Here is a 19,491-nt window from a genome sequence, read left to right on the forward strand (position 1 = left end):
TGAATACTTGATTCATCTCCTTTGCTCGTTTGACAAATATTTAAAACATTTTCTTGTTTAGGAGGCCTCCTGCTAGTTCAGCCAGGGAAGTTAAGAGATTTCCTTTGTGTGCTTGGCCATCATACCATAGGAAGGTAAAAGAAACAAATGTTACATTCTAGTTTTCCCTCCCAGTCACGGGAGCCTTGAATTTCATCAGGCAGGCATGGAGAATTTAGAATCATAGTTGCTTTCCAATTGTGGTTGAACCTTCAATTGGCCAGAACGTGGTGCTGATAACGCCAAGGTTGCAGGTTTGATTCCTGTATGGGACAGCTGCATATTCCTGCATTGCAACTCTAAAATTATATGGTTCCACAACTTCCACCATTCCAACCCATTGGCCATTCTGACTAGTGCTGATTGAAGCTGTAGTCAAAAAATATATTGCATTCTCCACCCATAAAAATTTCCCCACTCATTTTAAAGGAAGAACTAGATAGGTGCATGCATATATATATTTTTTGCACACTGAAATCTTCCCTCCGCCAAAATGAACTGAGGACTACTCCAAGAAAACAAAACATATGTGCCCATATCAGCAGACCTTCTGATGAAAATAGATTTTTCTTTTCCTCTGCATCTGTGTGAACCTAACATCTGGGCTTCTTTCTTCCCTCTCTGGTACTGTGATCAATCAGCATGAGGAAAGAAAATGAAGGAACATTGATTGCCTGATCCTCCCACTCCTGTTCATGATGTGTATAAATGGCTGAGTTAGAGTGACAGGCTTCATACCTAATCCTTTCCCTTAATCACCATCATTTATAATAAAAGTATTCCACACTGATCTTCTGTTCAGAATAGGCTCTGCCATCCTTATTCATGGCAGCAATATTCCTTGCTCCAGTGCATTCTCAGTGCATTACTCAAATTGCACAAAATAGATGGAAAGTAGAGGATTGCCAGCAGCTACGTTCCTCTGCTCAAGGGAGGTCTTTGCTCTAGGCAAGCTGGCAAAGGAAATTGTAGCTATCCAGTCTACCATCTGCCTCCTACTTTTCCACTGTGAAGATACAGGAAGCAGCTGGGTGTAAAGGTATTCTTCTTTGATTAATAGTTCTCGGAACATCAACTGAACTTCAGGGAAACAACTCTGACAAGGAGGACTTCTCAGCTCTGAATGAAAGACTTCTCAAGAGTGCTAACAATTCCCAGACCCTATTTCATCTGGAGCCGGAAACTGCTCTGCACTATGCTTCTGATGATGACCAGTATATAATTATATAGTAAAGACTCCCCTCCTGCAAGAGGGGAGGGGTTGTGGGCGGGATCCGATCTCCGCCTCATGCAGGGGGCATTAGCCCCCTGCCACCCACTCATCTGGCTGGCGCACCACGCCCACAGGCAAGCGCCAACCGGGCGGCTTGGAGGGGGCGTGGCCTGCAGCTTAACTTGCTGCTGCGCCAGCCACGCGGTCTCATTTTCCGCCTTCCCGTTGCGAGTCTGCACAAACTGCTCTGCACTATGCTTCTGATGATGACCAGTATATAATTATATAGTAACTTACTTACACAGTCAACATTTTCTCTCTCCCTCTCTCTCACACACATACAACTTTCCAGCAGGTAAACAGGTAGCCTACCAGAGAGAAAGGTTTGGCCTGGGATTCTCCTCTTGATTATGCTGATAGTAGACACTAGTCCTCAGACAGTGCTTCTACAAATGTTTAGAACTAAAAATTCCATGCAAGAGCTGCTTGTAAACTAAAACTTGATGTAAGTAGGAAAGACAAGAGAGCCCAGCTTGTCAATGGGGGCTTTGTACCATAGCTCAGAGGTAAAGCAAAAGCTTGGCTTGCAGGTGGTCACCAGTTCAATCCTTGCTCCAGTTAAAAGAATTGCAGGACTGGGGAAGAAGACCTTCTCCTAATCAGAGTTACTAGGCTAGATGGAGAAATCATCTAACCTGGTACAAGGTAGCACCCTATGTTTCTAACAATACGATTCATGTTGACTCTTTTGCTATTGCAGTTAATCTAACCCTTTGGAAGCCCACATCCTGGCTCAGCAAAGGTTCTATTTGGGCCTAGGCTGGCAGTGTTATGGATCAAGTTCAGCTGGGAGTTGAACTACATGTTTAGCAATGGCTCTACCTCATAATTTTGTTGAGTGCAGAGCTCACATCTAAGCTAATAAGTATGCCATTTGGTAAGCATGCCTACTTGATTGATATGAAGGCTGTTTCTGGGATAGTCCCTGTGGTTCTGATTTCACACAGGCAAGCTTTAATATATAATAGCTGTAGTTTTCACACAGTGGATATGATTGAATGAGTCAACCATAACACGTTCTGACAAATGAAGGATCAGGTGCATACTGCCCTTCCCTTGTACTTTTTTTAAAAAAAAAAATCATACATTTTCCAGGTTGTTGGGTTTTTTTGTCATCCATTGCAAGTGAAATAATACACCCTTATTTGTATTTTATTATGAAATGAAGGCTGTAACAAGGTGTATTATTAATTATTATTATATATATATATATAAAATAAATTTTAGCTATCTGGAGACACTTTCTCTTTCTGTCACCCCTTTTTTCTAGCTTTTATTAGTCTACTTTTTTTCCTCATTCTCTTTCTGCCACTCTCGCCTTAAGTTCTCTCCTTAACAAACCACAGTTCCCAGGATTCTTTGGGGGAAGCCACAACTGTGAAAATTGTATAAGAGTGCTTTAAATATGTAGTGTGGATGTGACCTTACATTTGGACTGGAAAGTTCTGAGTTCAGATCCTACTTAGCCACAAAGCTCATTGTGCTTGTCTGTATCTCCGAACCTAACCTACCTCTAAGGATTGTTGAGAGGAAAGAAGGAGGCATAGAAAATAACCATGTAGCTTATTGGAGGAAGGGTTGCAATTTGAAATCATATATATGTATATATAATGAATTTAATACAAACTTCCTCTTGCCAATGCTGCAAAAACTTCCTCATAATGAATGTGTAAAAATATATATTCTTACTGCATTTTGTATGTGTTTATGTCAATAACCATTCTGTATGAAAAGTGACAATAATAATAATAATAATAATAATAATAATAATAATAATAACAACAACAACAACAACAACAACAACAACAAAAGAAACTTTATTATTATTATTAAGAATGAGTTGGAAGCAAGATATCATACAGGAAGTAACCATCATCGTATTCGGACTATGTAATGCCTAATTATGCATATAACATGCACATTAAAAAGCCACACACACAACACCTAGTCATGATAAATTCAGTAAGGAGAGCTTGATGCAATTCTATATTGGCAGCAACCTACTCTATTCTTTCTGGTAAAAGCGGTCTGGTTTTATTGAAGCCTGAAATAAGCTAATAATAAGGATGCATAATGATGCGCAGTTGCATCTATTAACTATTTGAACAAGTAAAACTAAAAATGATTATTTTTTAATGAGCTCATAAACTTAAAAATCTTTAAATTGTCATTGAAAATGAAACTTTGAAAAAATCATGAATGGAGCTGACTTGAGGGAGTCTAGTAGTCAATATAGCTTTGAAATATGAAGACGTAGTGACATTAAGCATGTATAGAAGTATACCTTATAAACAAAAAAGGGCTGAGGTTACTATTTGGTCTTATTTCAGTATCAGCTAGTTCACTTTAAGAGAGATCTCTTAGGGCATCTATTGGTAAATGTTAGTATTGCATGGGACAGGAAAATGTATGTAGAATGAATCAAGCTCTTGATGTTAGGTCCTATTTCATGCTTTTATAAGCTAATAATATATTCTGCCTTTCATATTAACGTTCTTATATCAGAATACCAATGTTGGATTTTACTCCAGAGGGTCAGTTTTTCCACCTTATTTACACTTCTTTCTTTTATAATAAAGTATAACAGATTTAGCATTGCTTCTTCTTAATAACAATTCAGCTCACTCACTCCATCACAATCCTTTCCTCTCATTTGCATATGTTCTAGCCACCTTTAAAACTAGCTCAACCTCTCATCAGATGTGGTACTCTGCAATCTATGATTCATAAGATAGGGCTCCCTCTTAGTTTTATTTTCACTCGAAAATTAAAATTGATACCTCATACTGTGTCATACTATCTATCCATCACTTTCATTTCTTGAAAAGAAACTTGCCTGGGTTGCATCTTAACTACAAGACACCTGAATTTTCTTAAGAGATACTTTCACTTTCCTTCTTTTTCTTATTGTGCCTCATCCCAGTTCTTTCCTTTTTAAAGTATGCAATAACCAGTGCTTTTTTTTAATCTGACGGTACTCAATGGTACGCAGTACCAGCACTTTTCTTCCCCCAAACAACAAAAAACCAACCACAAATCTCAGCTAAGGAGCACAAAAGGGATAAAAGGAGCCATGAGGTTCAGTCACCCCCAAACTCAGAAGCTTCCAATTGCTCACTGTGCTCTCTCTCATTCACACCTTCTCTTCCTTCTGGAACAATATCTGATACAAGAGTTTGGGAGCTCACTGCAACATGGAAACTGCAATAGGCAGCACTGAGGGAGATGAGTAGTGCTTGGCTCAGCCTTCGTGCTGTCCCACTTCCGTGCCTGGCAAAAGGTTGGCTTGAGGGCAGGCAGCTGGTAGAGCCTGTGGCTACCAAGTTGGTGGACTCCCATCGCACCATGAAGGGGGAGACTTGGGCGCCCCTTCACATGTTGTGGGCTGCAGGGAGGAGGAGGAGCAGGGCACTACTGCTGCCACCAGTGCTAGGTGGGCATGCTCTCTTGCTGCTCACCTGCTCTATTCTTGGCCCAGCAGCTGCTGCCTCTGGCCACCTGTTTGACGTCTCCTTCTGTGTGCAGCTAAGCAACACCTTGCCTCACTCCTGCAACAGGGGACAAGCCAGGCTGTCTCCCCGCTAAGGTCGTGCAGGTCACTGCTGTTCACAATCCACTCTCCAACCCTCCCCCTGCCTGTTAAGGGGTCAGATGCATGTCCAGTCACACTAGGTATCTGTCAGCTCTTCTTTTCTTGGAAAGATGGTCATTTTTAAGTACTAGCATCTTTATTTTCTAGAAAAAAGAAATCATTAGGAATAAACCTTCCCTCATTTGTTTTCTGCCAGTTCCTTTAACCTTTAACCAAACATATTGTTGAACAAACCCTAACCAGTGTGAGATTCCAGTGTTCATGTTTTCCTTTGGAACAAGCAGAGACTGCAGTATCTTTATGATATATGGTTTATTTACACGTATATACTACCTGAGCCTATGATGGAGAGGTTCACAGCATTAACACCCCAAAAGGATCTTGTTTCTCCCATAGTTGCAGCCTTGGATTCAAACAGAAATCAAACATTGCTCTGACTTTCCAGCTTGCTGCTTTTCTTCTAGGTCTCATCACCGCCCAACTCTGCTCTCCACTGAGTTTGGGGGCCCTAGCCAATTGCCATCTCACACAGATCCCCTTTCCTTTGCGTCCCTTAATGGCCCATCACCCAGGCTGTCACCTCAACATTTTAATACTTGCTGGATCGAGTAGTTAAAAAGGTCTTACATACAGCTTACTTCCTCCCCCACCAAACTGATAATAATATTCAGTTAGAGGGGTTGTACCATTTAAAACCCCCACAGCACCCCTTTGGTATTGGTGTTCTGCAGCATTCAGCTACATAGCTGGGTGAAAACCACCTAGAAGGAACCCCACAGACCTTTGATCAGTTGCAGAGGTGAAGTCAAATTCACAAGCAATTTTAGTAATCTTCTATGGTTCATCTCTCTCTCTCTGTGTGTGTGTGTGTGTGAGAGAGAGAGAGAGAGAGAGAGAGAGAATTCTGAGTTCTGAGATTAATGGTGCTTTTCTAGCTTGCAGGTTACTCCAGCTAGAAGGCTAGCTGAATCTGGTTACAGTGCTACCTCTGGTTGCAAACGGAATCCTTTCTGGAGGCCCGTGCGCAACATGAAAAAAGTGCAACCCGCAGCAGTGTGTCTGTGCACGCGTGGGCTGTGATTTGCCACTTCTGCACATGTGCATTACATCATTTTGTGTGTGTGCACTTTCCAGTACTTCCGGGTCACCATGGGACATAACCTGAAATAACGTAACATGAAGCGGACGTAACATGAGGTATGACTGTAGTTGATGCCAATGTTGGATCTGTTTGTGGTGTAGGGATGGTGTGGAGAAATGTGATTTGATTCACATTTAAAGGAGCATCTATCAAATCTGTCCTCTCCAAAGCAACATGAGATCTGAAGCACAGCCCTCATTCAAAATTCACACTTATACGCATTTTGCAATTGTCCACTTCTCCAAGCAACAAATGTTTACAAAAATACATGCATTAGGTAAAAGTGTGCATAGTGCTAAAAGAGAAAGTGTGAAGAACAGCATGCGTCCCACTTCCTCTTTCACTTTTATGTGCTTTTCAAGTCTCAGGTTAGCAGCTTGGGTGTTGATCAGAGTTTTGAAAAGCACATAAAGGTGAAGAGGAAGTGGCAAAGAGCATCACCCTTCCAACTTCCTCCTTCAGCTCTATGTACTTTTCAAAGGAGGGGGTGGAAGGCAACTACCTTTACCACCTAATGGTGAAGGGGCCATGAGGAAGAGTCCAGAGGCTTGGTGGGCACCAGAGTAAGACCTCAACAGTACTACTGCATCAGCAGATGCTACACTGATGACCCCAGTTTATAATGCTGCCCTCTAGCTGATGGTATGAAACAAATGGAGCATTGAGACTTCAAGCTACCAATGCTTTGTTCTCACCCTGTTCGAAAATCTACATGCTCATAGGAACTGAATAATCCAAGTTACAAAAACCCAATATGTCAGCAGAGTAGACATTGCTATCAGATCTATTAAACGATGTAGATGCCAGTCAGAAAGACAATCATTCTAAAGAGGCTGTGGATGTTTGTCCTTGGCTGTAGCTTGATGCTAGAGCTAAGCCAGGATGACAAACAAGGGATTCATCAGGTCAAACAGGTTACCCCCATAGAAACTGCTCTACTACTCCAACTCTTATATGCATATAATTGCTTTGGGCCACATGTTTGTTTGCTAGGTGTCCTTTACCTTTCCCATGGGACTATACTGTGGAGATGAAGTGTTTTGCTGAATGAAATATTAGGCTCACCTCTGAGTTCATCATTATTTATCCCATCACTCATGCTGGGTGAGTAACTCCTGACAGAGAGAAAGAAGGCAAGGAACCACAATTCCAATCTATGGTATGATGCTTCCAATTCTCCCCTTGCAACATAATGGGGCAGATATTATCCTACGGTAAAATAAAAATAAAAATGGTGTCCTTAAATCCTGCAACAAACATGACGACAATGCAGATTACAATGAAATCAAGGGCATTTTATACAAAGATTCCCAATGATAAACATTTTAAACCCTGTTCGGCTCTCTGAAAACAGTCAGTCGGTGTTCAGGACAGGGGTTTTCTTTTTGGAAATCTACCAAAGAATAAACTAAAATAAAATAAGGATTATGGGGTTTTCTAAGGACGGTGTGTGCTGTGTCTCGTTGGTGTAGTGTTGGTGGAAATGCTCTGCAGGGGAAGGAAGAGAAAAATGAAGGGTTGAGGAGGGGCAGTGAGAAACGTCCCTATTTTCATCTGAAGAATGTTGGAGGGTATGCGTTTACAAAAATACTACATACACCCCAGTGTTGGTGTTACGCAGACAAGAAAGTCCAACTACATTGACAGAAGTTTGATACATTCCCAGGAGTAGCTTGGCAACAGTTTATTTCCCCAGATTCATGTACAGGAGACCTTAGGTGCTTGAAGAAACGGTTGAGGAACTATTGTTTGTAGATGATTGGGCCTTAGTAGGTAATTCTCAAGGGAATATACAACAATGATGGATCATTTTTCAGCAGCATGTACACTTTTCTTTTGAGCTAATCATTAGCCTGAAAAAGAGAGGTTTTATATCAAACAACCGAGGTTAAGATTTATGCTCCACCAGAAATTACTGTTGGAGACCAGCTGGGGGATATATTCACATACTTGGAAAGTACCTTGTCTCATGAATCAAATATTGATGATGAAATCACAAATCAAATGGTCAAGAGTAGTGTAGCATTGGACAGACTTTATGAGTAGCTTTGGGAGAAGACAGGTGTAAGCCATGGTATTGACTCTCCTTTATGCTTGTGAAACCTGGACAACACATAGCTAGCATATTAAGAAACTGAACCATTTTCATCTAAGCAGTTTGAGAAAATTAATGAAAATGACACTGGAGCCCAGAATTCCCAGCACTGACATTTTGTCTGAGGCCAAGTTGGAAAGTGATAGAACCTAGGTCAGAGATAGCTTAGTTCTGGTAGGGGAATCTTAATTTTTATCTGTGATTATGGTGTCTCCAATTAAATTCTTTTGAGAGAATTGATAATGAGCAGCGTTTCTAACTGGAGTCATATAATACTGATTCCCTGAAGACTGCACTGGCTGCGAGGTTTTGATACTAGCATATAAAGGGATGCAGGCCATGCTGTGGTCTAAACCAATGAGCCTCTTGGGCTTGGCAATCAGAAGGTCAGTGGTTCGAATCCCCACAATGGGGTGAGCTCCCATTGCTCTGTCCCAGCTCCTGCCAACCTAGCAGTTCGAAAGCACATCAGTGCAAGAAGATAAATAGGTACTGCTGTGGTGGGAAGGTAAACAGCATTTCCGTGTGCTCTGGTTTCCATCACGGTGTTCCATTGTGTCAGAAGTGGTTTAGTCATGCTGGCCACATGACCTGGAAAGCTGTCTGTGGATAAACGCTGGCTCTCTTGGCCTGAAAGTGACATGAGCGCTGCAACCCCATAGTCGCCTTTGCCTGGACTTAACCGTCCAGGGGTCCTTTACCTTTATAAAGGCCTAAATGATTTGGGGCCCAAATACTTAAAGAAGCACTTCTTCAAGTTCCTTCTGGCTTGGGCTTAGAGAGCTGTTGGAAAGTCCTACATCCAGTCCCATGAATACAGCAGAAACTTATTGTGCAAAAACAGTTTCTTTTCACTGGTGGTGCTCCACCTGTGAAATCCCTTCCCCTAGGAGATTCAAGTCTCACCTCGAATTTCTGGTCAAGCATGAGACTCGTAATCTCAGGGTCATGGTTTTTGAGCCCCACGTTGGGCAAAAGATTCCTGCATTGTGAACCCTTCCAACTCTATGATTCTATAAGTCTTTTCAATTATGTTTGGGTAGGGCTTGCATGTGTTCCCCTGCTTGCACAGCCACAGGGATTAGACCACAAAGAAGCACTACAGGACTCTGCACAAAGAGATTGGATTATCCAGTAACATATTCTGCTGCAAGGACTGTCACCCAAAATGTACAAGGCAAAAACAATGTGCTCCTTTTATCCCTAAGGAAGAGGAATGAGTTACAAGTTGCAACCAGTCCACTCCCCATCTCCAATAATAAAGTGTGCATTTTAAACTCAAAGTCAATATTGTCCCGTCCCCCCCATTCTTCTAGAAGGTAGAGCTCTAGGCTTTCTCTTAATTAGCATGAAGATAAAAGAGCGATTTCTTCCGAAGCATATATCAAAAGAATCAATTAGTATGCCACAACAAGGGACAATTAGAACTCAGGTGAAAGTGTCAAGTCCTTTGTGAAAATGCATGACAAACTATGGCTTACAAGAATATTTAGATTTTTTTTTTTTAGACAATTCCTTCAATGTTATGGTAATTTGCTAAAGGCGTCTTCCTATACAAAAATTATTGTAATATGGGGCAATTCAATTTATTTAAGTTCATCTTAAAGTGGCTGGGGCAACCCAGCCAGATGGGTGAGGTTCAAATAATAAAATTAATTATCATAGTAATAATCTTGTATGCATTGTGGGAGCAGGGGAAATTTAGAGTGGTGGAAGCTCATTCTCCCTACTCTACCTGCCCAGTATCCATATTGGTTGGAACATATGCATTGTGCACCTTATGCTCAGAAGCCACCGGGTACAGCAACCCAAAATTGAACATCCAGTGTATGGAGATGGCCAGTTCTACAACCATGATTGTGGGCCCCTGCCCAAATGATCACAAAGCAAACTTCTTAACTGACATAGGCTCTGGGTTTTGAGGGCTGAGTCTCTTTGAGACCCCTCAATTGTTGAGGGGGGTTGGGGGCCCCATTGTTAAGGCTGAACATGGAGCTGGATGAGGAGTGACATCAGGACATCACATTGGGGCCCTCAATGTTCTTCAGAAGATGGTGCCTCTGTTCACACAGCTTCCATGTAGAGACCAACTACAGAAAGCTCTTTATCAGCAATGTTTCTTTGCTTAAAAAAAATTATACCATGGTCAGAGAATCTCAAGCCTAGGGATCAAATGTGCCCCTCTGGTCTTTCTATCTGCTCCTTGGGGCTCTCCTCATTCACATCCCCCCTCCCCAGGCCACACTGCTAAGGAGTCTGTATCTGCACCCTCCGTGGCTGGAATGGGTCCTTGAACTCCGATAAAGCTTCTTGTTTGTCTGATTGGAGGATAAGAGGGGTGTGTGTGAGTATGTGGAGAAGGCAGTTTACTGGACAAAGCAGACTTTCATTTCTCTGCCCACTTTTGTGTATAGACCCCCCCCACCAAAGGAATGAGGTCCCCAGGAGGTTCCCTGCCTTAGATTTATACCCTGCCCTTCGATTGAAAGATCCTAACGTTGGCTTCAACAGAGCACTGTAATCATGCTGGTAGCTTAAGAAATACCAAACAGATTTATTTCAAAATTACTGCTTTGAGCTCTGGACACCAAGGGAATTTAAGGAGCGCCTTCCGAGTATGATCTGTTACGGGATTTGCTTCCCTTTCCTGACTTTTCTAAAGACCTTTTGTACATCAGAAATCCTTGGGTATTTCTGGAGTCTCACTTGCATGGATGGTGCCATTCAGGCTATATACAGACTCACCATTGCATAATATTTGCTCTTAGTATATAGGATTTTCTCCATACTAATAGACCCTAAAGAAATACTGCTTTTTCAGACTCACCATAAAAACTGCCCAATTATGAGCAGGTTTAAGTAGATTGCAACATTTCTTGATGACAACATGCTGGAACTAGATTTAAGATAAGCTTATGTGAGTGTTGAACTGAATGCACCCTGCAGTAAATAAATTGAAGCACTCACTCAGAAAACTAGTCAGAGCAGGAATTAAGAGACACTGACAGCATGGAAGATTAGCCTTGAAATAAGATTTGAAATGATGTTAATATAGCTCACTTATTATGTTTACGGCCAAACATCAAAGCGATATTAAAACCAGTAAATAGGACTGCATCGGGAGTGAAGACAATGGTTTGGCAAAGAAATCATGAGGTAAGTCTCAGCTGGAGAATTGGGTAGTAAATAATGGTGCGGAAACAGTGTATCAGAAGAAGAAAAACAGAAGCAGAGGAAATGGTTTGCCACTTATATGGGCCTCATTTATTGAGCACAGTGGTTTTCAAATCGTCTTTCAGAAAGCCTGGATTTCTTTGAAAGTTTATCAGGGGCTCTTCAATGAGAGGAGAGGAATCTCAGAATAAGCTTGCCTACCAACAATCTTTCCCTGCCATGCACAGAAACAAGAAAGTGTATGTACATAAGGTTGCACTGGTGTTATTCAGGGTGGTGAGGAAGTATTATGCACAGAAGAGGCAAAGTGCATTTGGGTATGTGCGCTTTCTCCCACATGAGGTATCAAGGAATATTTCCAACAACACTAAACATATTTCAGCGATGCTCATTTCCAACTGAGGATGCTTAGCATTGCTGTCTGACTTTGATGTCTGGCTTATGATCTTGTCCCTGCAAAGAGTGCATTTCCTTCAAGTAACCACTGAGGTCCAACAATGGAAGGGAAGGTGATTGCCCTCTCTCGCGCCTCCCCGGTGAGAAATTAAGAAGGTGAAGCTTATGGCTTCATTTCCATGCCAGAAGATCTCCAACTGGCTCAATTTATTTTATTTAAATAAACTAGGTGTCACATAATACTTATTCTGCCTTCGGAAGATATCAATCTGTTAGTGCGGCGGCACCCACACTTGGGAACCCCCCCCCCCCCTGCCTATGGACGTTAGGCAAGTTCCCCCACTGTGCTCTTTTGGTGCCTGCTAAAAATGTTTTTGTTTAGGTCAGCTATGCAGAATGTTGACATGTGCTTTAATCTGGTTTTCAATTTATCACTGATTTTAATTAGTTTTTGAAATGTTCCAAATAGTAGTTTTTAATAGTTAAAAAAACTATTGCTTCGGTCTTTTTGTAAAGCATTCTGAGGGGGCTGTTGTTGTTTCCTACAATCAAGTGGTATATAAATTTCATGAAATAAAATAGTTAAATAAATAATCCAGAGAAATAGTGCCAATCAATATCCCCAGCACACCTAGCCATTCCATATGATCTAAAATTAGTTGTCCTTTCTGACAAATAACCTTATCTGTGTATCAGCAACTAGCAGCAAGGACATATCACTCACCCTCGTGCCAACTAGGTGTTTGGGACTGTAGCCCTCATCATCCCCAGCCAACATTGCTTGTGCCAGCTGGTGTTGATGGGAATTGTAGTGCAACACACCCAGAGAGCACCAGACATACAGACTCCACCCCACCCCACCCCAAAAAGCAAGCAAACATGCCAGAGACAAAAGACCGGGGGGGGGGGGCAAAAGAAGAAGAAAAGTGTGGGAAAATTAGGAGCGATCGAAGGGAACACTCAGACGAGAAAGAAATGCTACAAGTCAGGTTTATCTTTGTGCATGTGAGACTTCTATTAAAGGCATGAGAGCTGTGCATGTACATATATACACACACATAAATATAATCTTAAAGAATCTTGTGGCACCAGAAGACTAATAAACTTATTACTGCCTAAGTCTTTGTGGACTATAGTCCACTTGATCCCATGGCATGGTCTATAATCCTAAAATGTCAGTATGGTGCTATTGAGTGTATCCATGCTGGAGGAATCATTCTGCCACAGACAGGGAAGTTTTTAATGTTTGATGTTTTATTGTGTTTTTAATATTCTAGTGGGAGCTGCCTAGAGTGGCTGGGGAAACCCATAAATAATAAAAATTATTATTATTAACACAAGAACACTTCTGTATTATTATTTTTTTTAAAGACAACTATTTGGAGGAGGGGTGTTTCATAACCCTCTGCAGCATACTGGGTTCTGTGGTAAATGTTCCACAACTGACAATGTGGAAAGATTATTCGAAGAGATCCGATTTCAAAGTTCCAAATACAGCTGAGTAGTCAGCAATCATCTTTCTTCTACCTGTATGAAAACACTCCTAGCCATAGTCCGTTTCCTGACTGCTGAAACAAAAAGCAGTAGGCAAGGTGTCAAAAATATGATTGGCATGGCCCTCCCCACATTCAGAGTTGCATGCACAGAGGAGATCCCCATAGGCTTCCATGGAGACCTGAACTGCCCTCCCCTCCTGCCCCCAGTCCTTAGAGAGGTGCTCATTTAGAGTCAGTGCACTGCAATGCTTTCAGTAATTAAAACAGTGGGATCATCAAAGGGCACTCCCATAGTGAGATCCAGCAGTCATGCTCTTACCAAGGGCAGCCAGCTCAGGTTACTTGTTTCTCAGCTCTTAGCCCCACGTTGAGGTTCCTTGCTATGTGGTCACACACTGGTTGTTGGCCAACAGCTAATATATGTACTCTTTCTGTACATGTTAGTATTGGTGGGAAAGGAATTCAATTTCCTAGCAGTAAAAATGGCAATGTGATCACCAAGCCAATTGCAATGAATCAGTCACCATAAGCAAGCTGCCCTCAACTCTCCCCAAAGTTCATTTGGTTGTTAGCTTTGCTGGGGGATCCTCACTGGATACACACAGAGACACAGACACATTGCAAGAGAGCTTAGAGAAGAAAAGGTGGGTGAAGTTTCTGAGAGGAGGAAGTGGGTAAGCAATAACCAGGGGGAGGAAGTTGTAGGAAACACAGGAACTTTGCAAGCCTCTCCCAGAATTGGAAAAGACGTCCGAGATTGCTCAGAGGCATTACTAGCTGAAATTAAACAAGCATCATGATGTCTGTTGTTGTTGTTGTTGTTGTTTAGTCATTTAGTCATGCCCGACTTTTTGTGACCCCATGGACCAGAGCATGCCAGGAACTCCTGTCTTCCACTGCCTCCCGCAGTTTGGTCAAACTCATGTTTGTAGCTTCGAGAATGCTGTCCAGCCATCTCATCCTCTGTCGTCCCCTTCTCCTTGTGCCCTCAATCTTTCCCAACATCAGGGTCTTTCCCAGGGAGTCTTCTCTTCTCACAAGGTGGCCAAAGTATTGGAGCCTCAGCTTCAGGATCTGTCCTTCCAGTGAGCACTCAGGGCTGATTTCCTTCAGAATGGAGAGGTTTGATCTTCTTGCAGTCCACGGGACTCTCAAGAGTCTCCTCCAGCACCATAATTCAAAAGCTTCAATTTTTAAGCGATCAGCCTTCTTTATGCTCCAGCTCTCACTTCCATACATCACTACTGGGAAAACCATGGCTTTTACTATACGGACCTTTGTTGGCAAGATGATGTCTCTGCTTTTCAAGATGCTGTCTAGGTTTGTTTTGACAAACCTAGACAGCATCATGATGTCTACTGAAGACATTTCTGTTTTATTGTTTGCAGACTTTGTATAAATGGTTTAATTGTTTTTAAGAATAATATTTTTGTATTTGATTTTGATTTTGTCCTGTACTTTGATGGTTTCAGTCTGTGAAGTGGTTTATAAATTTGTAAAATATTCTTAATTTTTAAGAATCCTTCCTAGGGAATTTCCCCCACCTTCAAAATCAAATCACCAGCAAGGCATGAAGTCTGGTGACCACAGGATTTGTATTTGTGTGTCCCAATTCAGTTCAGGGAGCAGAGGCTAATACCACCCCCATATCCCTTGGCAGGAAATGAATTTCCAGATCATGATGTGTTATATCTTCTAGTTTAGAAGCTGTAGGAGAGCCCCCTCCCCATTCAGGTGGTCTCCCCAAGTGTGGGCAAACCCCATTTTGAGTTTAGAGGCATCAAAATGGATCAAATTGGACAATGCTGTCCAGGTCCACAGAGTTCACATTTCCCCCAATTACAAAGCACACTGAAGTCAGTATACAGCAATCACTGATTTATGTTTCAGGAATGGTCCCCCACAGACTGCTTGCTGAATGAACAAATCAGTTCTCTACTAGTCATCCAAGTCAGTATTTGAGGGACAAAACCTCATACTACACAAACATCTGAAGAGAATTTTATTCTGGAAGGTAATCGGGATTTAAGGTCAAGTGCATATAATTCTCAATTATCTATGGCTAATTATTTTAAAATATTTCATTTATTGTAAGTAATTATTAGGATTAGGCTTCCTGACAGTGCCTATGGATTAATGAAATCCGTTGCCAAAACCAACACAGAAATCAAATTTCATTTTTGCAGTTTTATATATGCAAAAGGTTATCTCTGCTTCTCCACAAAAGAAAATAATAGATTTCAAGACTGCAGTGCAGATACCGCTTAATTTCCATTCCACCAGTGTGATCCCTTTCACTTTTTTTAATGAATACTTTAAAATGACTCATTTTTAATTTTCTCTGGCAGGAGATGGGGACCATCTTCCTAATGTATCATCTTAGAACCTACATGCAGATTATACGTTAATATTCTTTTCTGAAGCTCATTCAGTACTGCTTTCTGCTTCTTGTTATTAATGTTCTATTGAGATTAACTCATTTTTCATTGTATAGTCTAGAAAGAGAACAAAACCATTTTTATTTTTATTTTTATTTTTTTAAAAAGACATTCTTGCCCAATGAACACCTCCATTTTCCTGTGGTATGTAATCTTATTTTCTTTAAAATATATACTTAACTTATTATTCTTTAAAGGGGTCTGATTTACCGCTAATGAAATGAATGGGAAAATGAAGTTAACAAATGCCTAAACTTACTGGAGTCCATTCTATCCCAAGCCACTTCACAAAGTAGAATAGACAAAACTTGGTAATACCATCTCAAGAGCACTGCTGTGTGTGTGTGTGTGTGTGTGTGTGTGTGTGTGTGTGTGTATTTGGGTTTGTTAAAAAAGAATGTGCATTCATGCATGCAACAAAAAAACACAACCCCCCCCCCACAAAACCCAATTACGAAAGGACTGCTGGGGTCTTTTTGACTCTAGCAGTAAATGTTACACAAGGGCATTAACACACAAGGGCATCTGTTTCAAGTTGGTTTTTATCTTGACACAGAACTTAACACGCTCATAGTGTAATCTTCCAATACCGATTTCCCATTTGTAAAGTTCTCTCCCCCCCTCTCTCTCTCTCTCTCGTGTGTGTGTGATAGTCCTGTGCTGCCAGCCACAGCAGAGCACAGTGGAGGGAGAAGACAGCCAACCAGCCAAGTCTCAGGGGGGTACTTGCCTGAAGGCAGAGTCCGTATACAAGGTTCAGTCCAGTCCTAAGGTCAGGAGTATCTCAGTTCATGTAGTCAGATGATCTGGGGGTCAAGAAAGCTGCAGGTTGCGAGAAGCAACAAGGTCTGGCCAGGAACAACAAATGTTGTTTCCAGCAACTGAGTGAGGCTAGAAACCCTGCTTAAGAAAGCTGGAGCCAGCTGGTTCTTACCAAGAGCAAGAAGGGTGATCAGCAGAAGGTGGAGTCACTTCACCTTCTGCTCCTTCAGGCTGCTGCTCAGCAGGTGAAGCCAACTCCTATGACACTCTATCTATCTATCTATCTATCTATCTATCTATCTATCTATCATCTATCTATCTATCTATCTATCTATCTATCTATCTATCTATGTCTCTGTGATGATTCCTGTTAGACCTCTGGGTCTTTACTGGACCCCTCCCATTTTTTATTTTACTCTCACCTCAGTATTTTATGCAGGAATGGTTTTATCGTTTTTTATTTCCTCTTCTTAAATTAACATTATGGAGCCAAATAGACCCTAATAGCTTTTGTGTTAGACTGTGTCTGAATTTGATGTTAATTATTCTATTTCCCTGCTCCTGTTAAACTGGAGTCATCCTGAAATCAGTCAAAATCTTTGTTTTCAGCTAGAAATTTAAGGGGGCTATTGGACCCCAAGAACAGATTGATAATGTAAAAAAATAAAAATAAAAATGGAAGCAAATAATAAGAGATACCATCTCTAGTACCCTGTACTTTTTTAAAAAAAATCTAAAGGAATTCCATTTGCTGAAGGACTAAGATGCATAAATGTAACCCTACTGATAAACTGTACAGGAAAATTAAACTTTGCTAGTGTGCTGTATAGGAAATTTAGCTGAATCTTGTCAATGAAACTTTCTTGTGAAAGGGACAAATGCAAACCGTTTCCTCCGTTCAGCTACTAAAACCAAACCAATAAAATGCCAAGTTTGATCTGACCCTGGTTTTGCTGAGATCCATCCTGCTTGATTTGGATGAAAAATTTGAAAGAGAATCTTTTAAGCACTCTGATTATTCTTTGGAAAGAATTTGGTGTCTACATTGATTTATGAGAGTGATCAATAACTGGAACAAAATCAAGGATGTCTACCTCGTTTTAATATAACACAAATATTGGCTTTGTGCTCTGAATTTGATAATTTGTTAACCTCCCTTGCTTCACATTACACTTTAAGTAGAAGGGGCACAAGATAATCTTTCATGGATTTACACAGTGTCAAGTCCCAGGGCCTCTTCAGTTTTCAGATTGCTACTGCAGCATCTATTCCAAATGATTCCACTGAAGATGCAAAATTGATGTGTTTTGCTCAGAAAGAGAAGCCAGCCTTACGCTCTAAAAGACTGAATGAATACCTATCTATCAGAGGGATTAGGTCATTAGAAAAATAATGATGAGGAGAGAGTTCATTCCACAGCACATACTAATTCCCCCAGATATATCTCATGTTTTTAAGAACATAGATTTAATAGCAATAAGAATTTACAATGACAGCATCTTTGTCCTGGCAAAATTCAGAACAGGATGGTGAGGGGGATTGCCCCCCCCCCCCAGTACTGAAATGACTTCAAATCAGTCCATTACAATCCATTGTGGCCTAACAGGATGGTCCTTCTGGAATTCGTCACCCACACACAGATTTGTAAATCTCTTTGTGCTTTGCTACCCAAAGCTACAATTCCATAAACTTTCACACACCCTTTTACACACATTCAGTACTGTACAGCAATACATGCAGGCCAGGGCAATCAATCAATCAATCAATCAATCAATCAATCAATCAATCAATCAGGGGTTATATTCTGATGAGGGAGTGAGCTTTGTTCCATGTGTTAAATTTCTGAAATAGAAAGAAATAGAAAGAAAAATTTAGGGAGCAGCCTTGTGGGGAGCTACTTTTCCATCACCCTTTCTCAAATATCATGCAGGTAGCTATGTTCAGAACTAGGGCTTCTGGGCTACCCTGACACAAAATCTCTTGTTTCTAGAACAGGCTTCCTTAGCCTCAGCCCTCCAGATGTTTTTGGCCTACAATTCCCATGATCCCTAGCTAGCAGGACCAGTGGTCAGGGATGATGAGAATTGTAGTCTCAAAACATCTGGAGGGCTGAGGTTGAGGAAGCCTGTTCTAGAGCCTCAGAACCTGTTGCTTTCTGAGGGACGAGTCCTTGTACTCCCAGGTTGCAGCTCTGTGGATGGGAACTGGAAGCGACAACATGAATGCCTTGCTCTAGTTTGTTCCTCCTTTGGGGTGGGATGAGGAGAGGGAGCGAGGAGAAAAAAAGGAAAGGAAAGAAGCAAGAGGAAGTTTCTCAAGCCAAGTCAGCAATGCCTTCTCTGTAGGAGAGGGGGGACAGGCCTTTAGAGAGGACAAACTGCACCCCATATTGAATTAATACAGGATGTAACATTTTACATTGAAATACAGTATGGGACAGTTCCTTATTTTACGGAATGGGTAGCAACCCTAGCACCATACACCTGGAGTATCTCCATATACACAGTACACAGGAACATAGGAAGATGAGTCAGACCATTGGTCCATCTAGCTCAGTATTGTATACACACTAACTGGCAGTAATTCTCCATTGTGCCATGCAGAAGATGCTCCCACCCTTTCTGGAGATGCTGAGGGCACAACTTGGGGCATTCTGCGTGCAAAACAGTTGTTTTGTCACTGAGCTACAGCCCTCCATTGGGCTGTGCATCACTGACCAGAGTTACAGCACTATCCTAAGTATCCCCACTCAGAAATATGTCCTGTGGGATTCAATGGGACTTACTCCTAGGTAAGTGGGGTTAGGAGTGCACCCTTAATATGCTAAATGAAATCATCAGAAACAAAAGGTCTGTCTATAGGCAAGCCCAGCATACAGAACCAGCAGCGAGTTCCCAGTTTTTGCCTTCTACAATATGATAGAAAATTTACAGGAATAAAACCATTCTTCAGTTTACGTACACTGTTTGTTATCACATAAATTATTTTGTGTATTTTCTATATTTACAGGCATCTTATTGTAGATTACAGTGGGGTTTTAGTTCGAGGACTGCTATTTTCACCACTAATTGATGAGTAACAATGA

This window comes from Podarcis cretensis (assembly GCF_951804945.1).
Source record: "Podarcis cretensis genome assembly, chromosome: 9".
Taxonomy (NCBI): domain Eukaryota; kingdom Metazoa; phylum Chordata; class Lepidosauria; order Squamata; family Lacertidae; genus Podarcis; species Podarcis cretensis.